We start from the raw sequence: 13,353 nt of genomic DNA on the forward strand, positions 1-13,353 counted from the left end.
GCCACAGCTGGCGCTGCAACCTTCCAACAGTTTGACTTCACCCCCAAAGGTGCACTCCTCCATTGTCTCCCGAGACAGACGGGTGCCAGCAACAAGAAGGAGCTTCTGAACCAGGCCCAAGGGCAGCCCCACATAGAGTGCATTGCAGTAATTCAGCTTCAAGGTTACCAATTTGTGGACTACAGGAACAGCTGTGTTGGTGAACCAGACAAAGCTGACCAAATGCACGCCAAGGCTGGATCTAGTAGGGAAAGATGGGACTCCACAGCGCCATCTGGTGTCACAGTGTTATATCTCATATACAACACATATAAACGCTTTTTCTTTACCAAGTCCCCAGGCTGAGATGATGGTGAAGATTTAGGAATGGAAGCTCCAACCTCAGAAACAACCTGCCTCAGATAGCACCCATTGCTGGGGACATTCAACTGAGGAGGGCTTTTGTGCCTTCTTTGTGGGCTTCCCAGGCTAGCTCAGTCAGTAGAGCATGAGAATTTTAATCTCAGAGTTGTGGGTTCGAGTCCCACCTTGGGCAAGTTTCCTGCATTGCAGGGGGCTGGACTAGATGAACCTCATGGTCCCTTTTCAACTCTACAATTCTGTGATTCAGTTGGGATGCTGGACCAGAGAGACTTTTGATCCGATCAAGCAGAGCTCTTCTTATAACGACAAGGAAGCAATGCTGGTTCTTTTCCAATGGGTAGGGAAAGTGGGGAGGGAATAAAAAAACCTAGAGAAAAGGGAATATGATTTCCAAAGGCCTTGTTTCCCACTCCCAGCTGCCATACTAAGAGGTCTCTGCAAATGGTTGTGTGTGGTTTGCTGGGTTCTGCTATACAATAGCCTGTTTGTTTGGCTTTGCAAATCACTTAACCAAGTTAGGGTAGTTTCCCTCCTCCTCCTTCCCTCATTGAAAAAAAAAAAGAAAAACCCATGAAGGGGATGATTTATCAAGCAGCACTTTCAACCCAGCATGGTTCCAGGAGAGGGAAGGAGGAGGAGAAAAAGCCTCTGGGCTTTTTTTGAACCCTGGCCTAGGATGAAGGAGAAGTTTCTAAAAATACAGTGGTTTTTTTAAATAGTTTTTTTTTAAAAAGCAAATCTCTTGTCCTTTGATAACCCCATCCTTGGGAACGGTTAGATTACATGCTGAAAGTAATAATAATAATAATAATAATAATAATAATAATAATAATAATATCCTAAAGCCATCATGGGGTAAGACCTTTATTAGGCCTGAATTAAAAAACAACAACCCAAAAACGTGGGAAACTTTCAGGTTGTCTAGAATTCTTCAAGATATTATATGTGGAAAAGCAGTTTAAGAAGTAGAACAATTAGGCTGAATCTTGTGGCCGTGAGGACTGCTTGAAGCCAGGGGTAGGAGGGAGTCTGTTTGGTTCACACTTTGAATACCAGTGCTGCTTAGTGCCCATTGGGACTGATGGGGCAGAAAGCAGGGAGCCTAGCAGTAGGTGGCGCCAGAAATGCCCCCTGGTGTCACAGAGCCAGAGTCAGGAGCAGGTCACCAGTAAAAAACACACCAAGTGCCAGCAAATTCTTTATTCAAATAAAGCAAAACAGTGCAGGCCTAGTGATCCCAGCAATTATTCCCAGTAGCTCTTGCAGACCCAAGGAGGCAGTTGCAAGGATTGAAGGTCCCCGCCTTCCGACAGCTGTCTAAGACTCCTTCCTCGCGTCCTTTCCCAGCAGCCAAAGGTTCGATTGTCTTGTCTGTTGTTGCTCCATCCTCTTCATACCTCTTCTGGTTCTGGGGGACCAGGGAGCTGGTCGCAGCAGGAAGGGAAGACTCCCTGACTTCTTCAGCAGCCCGCCTCATCTCTGTCTCCAGGTCCTCTTCCTCTCCAGCCTCTGAGTCTGGACTGCTCTCTGCCACAGTCTCTTCCTGCTCACTAAAGCCTGTTGCCTCTTCAGCTTCTGACGCCTCCTCCTTCCAGCCTGCTCCCTCTTCTCCCTCTGACCGTTCATCATCAACCCACCACCAATCCCCGGGCTCTGAGCCCAGAGGCAGAGATAGCTGCTCCGGCACCCAGGGGTGGGACAAGCGTCCCGGGGGGGGGGCAGAGTGAGCCATCTGGGGGAGGAGTGAGCCGCCCATGGAGGGCTGCTTCCTGGGTAGGGTGGGGGAAGGGAGCTGCGCCGCTTTGCCAGCAGCCTTCCTCCCTTCCCTCTTCCTTTTGACAGATCGAGCAAGACTCCCCCCCCCCAAGAAGCAGCCAGGGAGCAGGGGGGGGCAATGGTGCATGCCTGCCCATGATTCCCAAGCCTCCCCCAGCTGTCAAAACAAAGGAGAAAGGGGAAGGCCACTAGCAAGGCGGTGCAGCTCTGCCCCTTCCCCCAATGGCTTGGGGTAGGCTTGGGAGTCACGGGCAGGTAGCATGCCAAATGTCACCCCCCCTTAGTGATGACACCCGGGGCGGAACGCCCCCTTCCCCCACCCCTGTCTGAGCCTCCTTCTCCTGGGGGTTCCCTCCAGGGCCTCCCATCATTCCTTGGCGGCCATGACACCTGTATGCAGAAGACAGGCAAGTGGAGGCAGACTAGGATTGGAAAACTCCCATCTAGTTTTGTCCCTGTTCGCCTCCTTCCTCCCTGCCAAATTCTACAGTGGTACCTCGGGTTACAGAAGCTTCAGGTTACAAACGCTTCAGGTTACAGACTCCGCTAACTCAGAAATATTACCTCGGGTTAAGAACTTTGCTTCAGGATGAGAACAGAAATCGTGCAGCAACAGCAGGAGGCCCCATTAGCTAAAGTGGTGCTTCAGGTTAAGAACAGTTTCAGGTTAAGTACGGACCTCCGGAACGAATTAAGTCCTTAACCCGAGGTGCCACTGAAGAAGGGCAACCCTGAGAAGGAGGAGGTGGAGGGAAATGAGAGGCAAGACCACCCTCTGGACTGGTTGCTAGTAAAAAAAGAAAAAAGCAGGCAAGAGGATCCTCAGCCACAGCAGACTTGAGGTTGGTGGGGCAGTGCCCCATTTGCCCTCTGGGATCAGCCTTCATTGTTTCACAGAAACCTACCCAATTCGCACTTTCCGAAATATGCAGACCAAAGGAAAAATTCCCCGAATTTTCTGATGCAGTTCTCCAGGCAAACAATTTGCGCAGACTGAAAGAGAGAGCGCATTAAAATGCAAACATCGCATGCAAGCAATATGCAAAATTGCATCACAGTTGGGGAAATTACTTGCAGAAGGGTGTCTGTTGTGGAAAAGTGTACAGGGAATTGAAACGTATCGAGAGAAGTTTGCACTAAGATGCTTTCCAAAAACGTTCCAAAACAGAGCTGAATTTTGCCATGCGGTTTTCTAGCCAAGTAATGTCTACAAAAATGCATATGCCTAGAGTAACGTGTGCCTAAAATGCAAATATCAGCATAAAAAAACCGTGACAAAACTGCTTTGTAGAAAAATCACACAATAAAGCTTATTAATTTCCATGAGGAACCTAAAAATAGTAATCACAAACTGATACGGAAAATCAGACTCAAGATTGGAGAGGAAGCACAACTGATAGATTCACCCATCCTTGTTAGGCCACGGACTTGGCTTAAACTTTTTGAATATGATATTCTAGTGCCTTCTCTCTCCTCTGCCCTTCTTCCAATTGGCTAGTTGATGTCATTTTGGGGGGTGGGGAATGAATCGCTCAGTTTTGGTTTCTCATTTTTCCAATCTCAAACTCAGTCCACCTAATTTCTGCATGTGAGTCCATATTTTTTTGTTCACATGAACACATGTATGCATTTGCATGCTCATCGCTCCTAATATGCATCAGCCGAAACTGATCCCACAACATATTGTCAATTTTGGCATTTGAGACCTTCAGCCGCAGCTGTAACAAGTGCAGATTCTAGTTCATGCCTTGCACTTCTCACTGAGAGACACATTTTTGCACACTCTCTTTGGTTTGAGGACAGAACTGCAAAATTCTAAGTGTGAATTTCAGAAGAGAGCCGAATTCCGGTTTGCATATTAGTCCAGGGTGTGTAAATGTGGCAATGCAAACCAAATTTGTTTCTTCCCCATCATTCTTTACAGTGCAACCCTACACATGCTTACTCAAAAGTAAGCATTGTGGAATCCAGTGGAGCATACTCCCAGGTAAACGTGCAGAGGACTGCAGCCTTAAAATTGTGTGTTGCTCCAAAACTTGAAAGGGAGCAAAGAGGAAATAAAACCATACCAAAACTGAAAAAACTATAATTATACAGTAAAAGAAAAGACTGTCAAAAGTTTCTGTACAATAATATTAAAAAGCACATGGATTCTAATGCCAACTCTGCCATCTACTGGGCACAAGAAGAAGCACAATAACAAAAAACTTGATCTGCTGTTGGGGGACCAGTCTGCATTTTACAGATATAGTCTCAATTGGACACACACACCTCCGTTTTTCAGCTAAATTCAGGCACATGCAATGGGAAATGAACCAGACTTTTGCAATATGGAAAGAGGCAAGACAACTTTCTGGAATGCACTAGCTAACTTCTGCTGGGCACAACATCCCTGCAAACAAATCAGAATGCTCCATGAACAGCCAATGTCATCTAACGACCCCACAAACTTTGTGCAAATAAAGTAAGAGATGAAATAAACAGATGGCTTGGAAACGAACACAGGTTTCTGCACCAGAGAGCTTGCAAGCAGCATCTTCTAACCCAAATGTGGCCTGTTGTTTTATCTGGCCACATGGTGGTGCCCTATTCCCACCACACAATAAAGTCAAATTCCACTGTTTCCCTAAATATTATTATAATAAGCCAGTCTCCAGATCCAGTTTTTGCGAAGAAGAATAGTGATGGGCAGCTTTCAGAAGAAAGCGGAGCGTTAAATCTCCGCTAGTACAATCCTATATGCGGTAAAGGTAAAGGGACCCCTGACCATTAGATCCAGTCGTGGCCGACTCTGGGGTTGCGGATGCTCATCTCACTTTATTGGCCAAGGGAGCTGGTGTACAGCTTCCGGGTCATGTGGTCAGCATGACTAAGCCGCTTCTGGCGAACCAGAGTAGCGCACGAAAACGCCGTTTACCTTCCCACCGGAGTGGTACCTATTTATCTACTTGCACTTCGTGCTTTCGAACTGCTAGGTTGGCAGGAGCAGGGACAGAGCAACGGTTGAACAATCCTATAAAAGAGGCTCAGACAAATGCATGGAGGACAGGACTCTGGAGGGTAGGACTGGAACCCAGGGCTTCGAGTTACGAGAAAGGAGGTTCCGACAAGACACTGGGAAGAACTTTCTGGTGATAGGAACTGGTTGACAGTGGAACGGACTCCTTTGGAAGGTGGTGGACTCTCCTTCATTGGAGGATTTTAAGCAGAGTTTGGATGTGCCATCTGCCAGAGATGCTTTTGTTGAGATTCCTGCACTGCAGGGCGTTGGACTAGATGACCCTTGGAGTCCCTTCCAACTCTACAATTCTATGATTCTATGATAAGGCTATCAGTGGCTACTTGCTACAATGGTTATGTTCTACCTCCATTGTTCTTTTATTAGGCAGCATTACATTCAAAAATTGGCATATTAGGGGAAATTCTGGAGGATTTTTGTGTGGACTTGTAAAAAAACAACAACACACCACAAACTAACGCAGGAACGGGGCAAAATGCATTAAAGATTAGAAAAATGAGAAACCATAATTGTCAGATTCATTCAGTGCAGGGGGACGGGATATTGAATTCTATCAGCATCGGATACAAACATGGCATTCTGATACAATTGGGCTTTAGAAACAAATCTGCAAAGGAGCTAAGCAGCCTGAGATTTGCATTTTTATATTTCTAATGGCTATTTGAGGAAAAACAAAGCACCCAGGTGTTTTTCAAGAGCGTACACAAAGAGCCACGCTTGAGCTTCGCAGGCAAGGAGCAAACATACATTATTCAGCATTTTGCGATGTTTCCACATTGATGTCTGACAGCGGCTAATCCAACTTAATGCAAGGGCTGGGAGAGAGCCAACGAGTCAGCGCTTTCGGATGAAGCGGAGAGGTGCTTCTGGAAACAGTTCCTCCGAATAAGATCCACCTTTCCTGTGTCGCTGCTCAGAATGTTAATATATCCGGGAAACCCTTTCGCCATGGTTTAGTAGCATGCACTGTGGCTTTCTGCACTGGGGGAATCGGCGTCGTTCTGCTTCTGATATGAACGTTGATTAAAACTGCTGCTTAAAAATGCTGACCTGTGTTCTTTTCAGGAGCTGCATTCATTGACGTGGCTTCCCCTGCATGTGAAAACAGGATCTGGCACATTGAGCGGATGAGAGCAATTGTGGGTCCAACGATCAAGAAGTGTCAGGGAAGGGTCTGAAGAGGAGGACTGGGGGATGCATTGCATCGCAGACCAATTTCTCTCTGATGGAGAGCTGGAGGGGGAAGAGTCGCTTCCCTTGTCCACAGAGCGTTCAGAAGCAGAGAAAGAGAGACAGGAGCTGAACAGCTTCGGGAGGAGTTACCCAGTTAGGAGATAATGGCAAGAGAACCAGGAGGGAGGGGGCAGCTAGTCGAGACATCACTTGAGAGTTTGGAGGACCACCACCACCACGGACTCGGAGGTCCGAACGTATCAGAGAGCAAAGGTGTCAGAGGGAGGGAGGAACACCTAAAATGCTGCGGAAGTTGGATTTAGAATAGCCAACTGCCCTCCTTGCGGGAAGCTGTGTATTTGTGCTTGCAACATCATGCTGTAATAAAAGGACTACAAATAGATCAACTGCTCGTTAATTCTTATCTGTGAAGTTACCGAAGGGAGAAAAGGACTCTCCACACATGACAAGAAGGCAGTTTTTGCATGGTCTGTAGAGGGAAGTAAGGGGAAGATGGGGCTCGTCCACCTGGGAAGGGGGCCCATCTAGGAGAAGGAAAACACTGATTCTAAATCTCCGCTGCCTTGAGGGACATCTTCAGGAGAAGAAAAGGCTAAAGAGTAAACCCTACACAAATCCAGAGTGGAGTCCCTAAGATGGCTGGATGGTGCCTTGTACGCCTCCTTCTGGCAACTCCTGAAGCCAAGCTGGTGCCAAACGTATTGCTCTGCTTTCCTTTGGACCACATCAGCGAGGCCAAGAGAGGGGTCTTGTCATCTAGGCAGCTTAGGACCTCCATACACACTGCCCAGGCTTGCACCCCGGAGAGGTCACTTCAGTGCTGCTAATGCAGTGGTTTGACTTCACCTCTGGAGGAGCACTCCGCTGTGTCTCAAGATGGACAGATTCATTGCCAACAATTCATTGACATGCTGTACTGGAATTCCAGGAAGCTGATGTGCAAATAAAATTCCCACCTTGCCCAGTGCTGCTGACTCAGACTGGCAGCAGTTGTTCAGTCCCAGTAAAGGAAGAATGGATACAAAAACTTATGGAATATGCAGAAATGGCAAAACTCACCGGAAGAATAAGAAACCAAGATAACAAACTTTTTATAAAAGAATGGAAATGGTTTATTGAATATTTACAGATGAATTGTAAACAGATGAAAACATTAGCAGGGTTAGTGTAATAATAACCTGCAGTTTTATAAGAGCACATATTTAATTAAATGAGCGAGTTAAATGAACTTGGATATTCAGAAGATCTTAAGAAATAAATTTAAGGAACCGCAGAAAGAGGGGCTAGGAAGTCAAATTGCAGAATGTCAAATTGATTGTAAAACTAATGAAATGTATAAATTTGAAAAGTATAAATAAAAAACTTAAAAGAAGAAGAAGAAAAAGTAAAAACTCTTCCTTATGTGGGACTCTCTGTTTTAGGTAAGCATAGCAGGGGATCTTTACAAGCCCCAGAAGGCAAGAACTCTGCTGTGCATGCAGAACATTAAGAAATACACCCTCTGTATGCCTCTTTATTTCTTCTTTGTTAACATTGCATTGTAGCCAACACAACACTATATATAGAGAGAGGGATGTGGAGGCTGCATCTTTCCATTTGCCTCTAGGGAGAAGTTCTCTCCCTGGCAATGTGGCTGCTTTATCCCAAGAAGCACTCTCCTTTTGACTCCCGCTGTTCTCCATTGGGCTAATGTGCTGTTTTCAAAACCTGGGGCAGCAGGATATCAAACAGGCTTTCAGGCTATCGGGTGTTTTCTCTTGCAAAGCTAAAATGACTGTGGCTGGTTCCTGCAATGGGCATTTTGGAAGGAGGCTCCGGCTGGTGCAAAAATGCTGCAGTTAGACTGTTCCTGGGGACAGACTCCTGCCAGCACATAACTCTGGTTCTCAAAAGCTTGCCCTGGCTGCCCATATCCTGTGGACCAGGTTCCAGGTTCTTGTATTAATTTTCGAGGTCCTCAACAAAGTAGGTCCAGTGTATGTCAAAGACCACCTGGTCCCTGCTCTTCCTGTCTGATCACCGGGAACTTGCTCTTCTCCCGGATGTTTCCCACACAGTCTCAAACTGTGTCTGTTCACCTCTTACCTCTGTCCTGCCCTCCTCATTACTGCATTCTTGGAGACCAGGAGAGAGCGGAGCTTGTCGCTGCAGGAGGAGACTCCTCAGATTCTTCAGCAGCCTCTTGCCCTGCCCTCCTCTGCTTCAGCCTCGGGGTCTGAACTGCTCCCTGTCACCAGCTCTCCCTGCTCACAAAACCCTGTTGCCTCCTCCCAATCTTTCCCCTCTGACCTCAGTGTCCCACCACCAATCCCCAGGCTCTCAGCCTTCCTCCTCTGGGGTTTCTCTTGGGGGGTTCCCTGGCTGGTGCCTCCCACTACACCTCCTTGTCCAGCCAGCCCCTGACATCAGGTAGGAGGATGGGAAGGGGAGGCAAAACTGGAATGAGTTGGCTCTGCCTGTCATTGGGTCTGGCGCCACCTACTGTTGGGCTCCTTGCCTCTCGCCCTACCCGTATCAATGGGCGCTCACAATGCAGGAGAAAGTCCACTGGAGGGCATTCTGCTGGCCCCCCCCAAACCGAGAGATAATCCTGTGTGTAGCAAACACATCCCACCCAATTCATCTAGCCCCTGTAGCTTTGACGCTGGATAGAGCGGCCAACTGATGTCCTGCCCAGGATATTGACCCTCCTGGCCATCTTTGGCAGGGAAGAAAAACCCTCTTTCTGAAAGACCACGGCTTTTCTTTTGCCTAAAGGAGCCAGAGGTCTCACTGGGCCAGAAAGCCAAAGTTACCATAGAAACAGTGCAACCACAGAGGTTCGGGTTTAGAATATAGGCCAATATTTCTGCTCAGCTGGCTCCTGGGCTTGATGTATTCTTCCGCCTACCCGGATTAAGCAAGGACATGTGGGAGAGTCGATTTCCCATTTCCCCCACACACACCAGGCAGTGGGGATGCCCTTGTCCCTCTCTTGTTCCTGGGAAAATGGACTCTCTGTGTGCACACACATCGGCCGGGCCAATGCTAAGAAACTGTTGCTGGGTTACTATGAACCAAGAAGCCCCTCTCTCTCTCTCTCTCTCTCTCTCTCTCTCTCTCTCTCTCTCTCTCCCTGGTTTAAGTGCATCTGGTAGAGCACTGGGGAATGCAGTATGAAAGCAAAGGGCTGGTGGCAGCTGCAGGATTTTGACAGGAGATGTCAACGGCTGAGCATCACGGTTGACCAAAGTCTTGAAGGAGGCCGGGCCAAAAAAAGGAGAGATACTGGTTCTCTTAAACATCCAAGTTTACAATATGCAGTGGTACCTCGGGTTAAGTACTTAATTCGTTCTGGAGGTCTGTTCTTAACCTGAAACTGTTCATAACCTGAAGCACCACTTTAGCTAACGGGGCCTCCTGCTGCTGCTGCGTTGCTGGAGCACGATTTCTGTTCTCATCCTGAAGCAAAGTTCTTAACCCGAGGTACTATTTCTGGGTTAGCGGAGTCTGTAACCTGAAGCGTATGTAACCTGAAGCGTTTGTAACCCGAGGTACCACCGTATTGGGTCCCTAAGGGCATGTAAAGGATGGATAAGTCTGATAGGACCTAGGCACCTTTTGCGGTTATGTAACAAGACAGCAAGGGCCTTTGCTGGCCCCCAAACACACAGAGATTGTTTTGGGCAGACTGTCAGTGCTGCTAAAATATTGAAACAGGGCAAGAATCTGTGAAGACTGCAAAAATACTTACCATTTTTAAAAGAAAGGAAGGAAGGAATTTATTTATCGTTTTCCATTTTACAACAAAACATACAGATTAACAAAACCAAAAATAACATCAAATAATAACATCGAATTGACTCCCCTCCCCATCTATTGTTCCTTCCATTTTATCTCTACTACTGCATATGCACAATAATTCCTTAATTATTTATTTTCGCTAAAAAATTCCCTATGTTTTCTTTACTGCTCATTTTACATTAACCCTGCTAGCATTTTAAGTTGTCTACAATATCCAATATTCTTTCTTCCTGGTTCCTTATTCTTCGCATGCGTTTACCCATCTCCACATACTCCATCAGTTCTATCTGCCAATCCTCCTTGGTTGGAACCTTTTCTCCCATTTGCGTCCAGTGTTTCTCAAATTCGGGTCCCCAGCTGTTGTCGGACTACAACTCCCATCATCCCTGACCACTGGTCCCAATAGCTAGGTATAATGGGAGCTGTAGTCCGACAGCAGCTGGGGACCCTTGTTTGAGAAACACTGGTAGGTGCACCTTTGATTCAATTTGTAATCTGCGCCTGCCATTTGTAACTGTGATTTTCAGTTGTGAAATCTGCAAAAACAATTTTTTTTTTCCGGGGTGGGGGAAGGAAATAAAAAATAAATAAATGGGCAAATCTTTCCAGTTTGACATCTTTTGGTTTCTCATTGCTGCAAATGTCAGTTGTTGTTTTCCGGTCCACTGATGGATCCCACAGAAGACGTGGGGCAGAAGTTGCAGGACCATGGAGAGCTCCAAGTGAAGCCACCGGTTTGGACAAAGGTTGGAAGCAGATCCAGAGGGGCTTTCATGCCTCTGTCTTCAGACTGCCCTTTCCAGGTTCCACCAGCTTGTGGATAACTTTAGACTGAGCCTCAGAGGACTAGCCCTCTGTCTGGTTCCCTGTAATCGCATTTCTCACAGTGAGGGAACTGCCTGAAGGCCCTCAAAGCTGGACCTTAGTGTCTGGGCTGAATGATGGGAGTGGAGATGCTCCTTCAGGTACACAGGGCCAAAACTGTTTCTCTTTACACAACAGCATTTATTTATTTTTAAAGCCCTTGTGAAATTTCACCAGTATCTTAGTGGGAATTGACCGTACCTTTTTTAAAAAAGTTTTTTAATTAACAATTTCAACATATCAAAATATCAAAACATATCATATTCATTATTTTCCCCCTTCCCCCCTCCCCGTCAAGCTCTCCCCCCGAGACTTCCCTCAGCTCCCCTCTCTGATTTTTCAACACATATTATTCTCTGCATACTGTGAAATTGTATAAATCCTTATTTTATCTATCTGCTATGTTAACAATTAATAAATTTGTGTATGTTTATTCAAAACCTGCCAAGGAGTCAAATTCATTTTGTTGTCTTTTTAAGTAATTTGTAAAAAGTTCCCATTCTTATTTGAAGTCACAGTTGTCCTTATCTCGCAGTTTATATGTTAGTTTAGCCAGCTCTGCATAGTTCATCAGTTTCTCTTGCCACTGTTCTTTTGTCGAGGTTTCCTCATTCTTCCATCCTTGTGCTATCAAGACTCATGCCGCTGTTGTTGCAGACATAAATAAATTCTTTATTTTCCTTGGCAGGTCTTGTCCTATGGGAACTGATCATACCTAATGCACAGGTTTTTATTTGCAAGTTTGCCTAGTGCACGCATTCGCGATGTCCCCTGAAAAAAATGCACACTGCGGCTTATTATGCCATCTTGTTTCGAAAAGCAGCTTTAAAGGAGAACTGAATCGAAATCCACACACACAGCCCGCAATTCCTCTGTGGCCCTTATCATTCTTAAGTGCAGCACGTGTTGAAATCTCCTTGCTTACAAGCACGCCTGACAGCTGGGGAGACAGGTGGCTGCAGGCCACACCTTTCCCTTTCAGAGGCTGTTGCAGGGACGGAACATCTCAATCTGCAAGCGATCTGTGTCAGTTCAGCTATGACAGCAGCCCGGTCTCTCATGCAGTTTCCAATTCCCTCGGGATCCACATAATTACATTGAGCTATCCACTGGAGGGGAAGTCAAGACAGAGGTACGGCAGGGGGTGTGCGTTGGGTTTCTTTTCATATTGTTGCCGCTGCAATACGAAGGGTCAGGATGCCCGTCTGTTCGGCAGGAAACGTGTCAGTGTGTTGCAGCAAATGACAACAAAGAGGGGCGACACCCAGCGCTCTGAGCAGTTTCAAGCAAGTGGATCTCTCCCTCTGTTTAAGTTCCCACAATGCCTCTGACCTAGCGCTGCTCAGAGATGTTGTGAAAAATTAAGATCGCCCCCCCAGACCGCAGGAGGGATTCAAGGGTATACAGTGGTACCTCAGGTTATATACGCTTCAGGTTACAGACTCCGCTAACCCAGAAATAGTGCTTCAGGTTAAGAACTTTGCTTCAGGATGAGAACAGAAATTGTGCTCCGGCAGCGCAGCAGTAGCAGCAGCAAGAGGCCCCATTAGCTAAAGTGGTGCTTCAGGTTAAGAACAGTTTCAGGTTAAGAACGGACCTCCGGAACCAATTAAGTACTTAACCCGAGGTACCACTGGACTGGAAATTTAGGTTTATTTACTTATTAAAATTATATCCTGCCTTTCCTCCCAAGGAAACCAGGGCAGCCAACACTTCTGTGATACAATTCAAAAGTTATTTTTGTAAGTGTTAAGAACATCTAAAAGCGAAATAGAAGATATATTAAACAAATTTAAGAACAGCTGCAGCCAAATCATGTGTCTGAACAGGCCTGCCAAATCAGAAAGGTTTTCAGCAAGTGTCTAAACGATTACGGTGATGGCGGCCGCCTGATGTTAATACGCGAGGAGTTCCAAAGTTCAGGTGCTGCTATGCTAATGGAATGGTTCCTTACAAAAGGGGAAATGAACACTGTGGCACAGAGATGGCTGTGGACAGGATTCCTGCACTGGGTTGGACTACATGACCCTCGTGGTTCTCTTCCAACTCTACAATTCTAAGTTCAACAGATTCAAAGTGATTGATTTGGTGCATATAGCTTCCTTTTGTTTGTTTGCATTTAACTGGAATTCTGATTTGCATGTGAGATTGAATCGTTTGTCTGCTTGGAAGCCCGCTTGGAAGGTCTCAGCACAAAGTTGGGATGGGAGGGCCGGGATAAGAGAAAAGCTTGTCCAATGTATCGTAGGGTGAACGTGCAAAGCCCATTTCATCAGTTGCCTCCGCTGATGGGAAAGTCTTGCCTCCAGGCCAGGTTAGGCATTAGGAGAGATGCTTGGCTGCTGTCTCCATGG

Source organism: Podarcis raffonei, chromosome 15, assembly GCF_027172205.1.
Source record: "Podarcis raffonei isolate rPodRaf1 chromosome 15, rPodRaf1.pri, whole genome shotgun sequence".
NCBI lineage: Eukaryota > Metazoa > Chordata > Lepidosauria > Squamata > Lacertidae > Podarcis > Podarcis raffonei.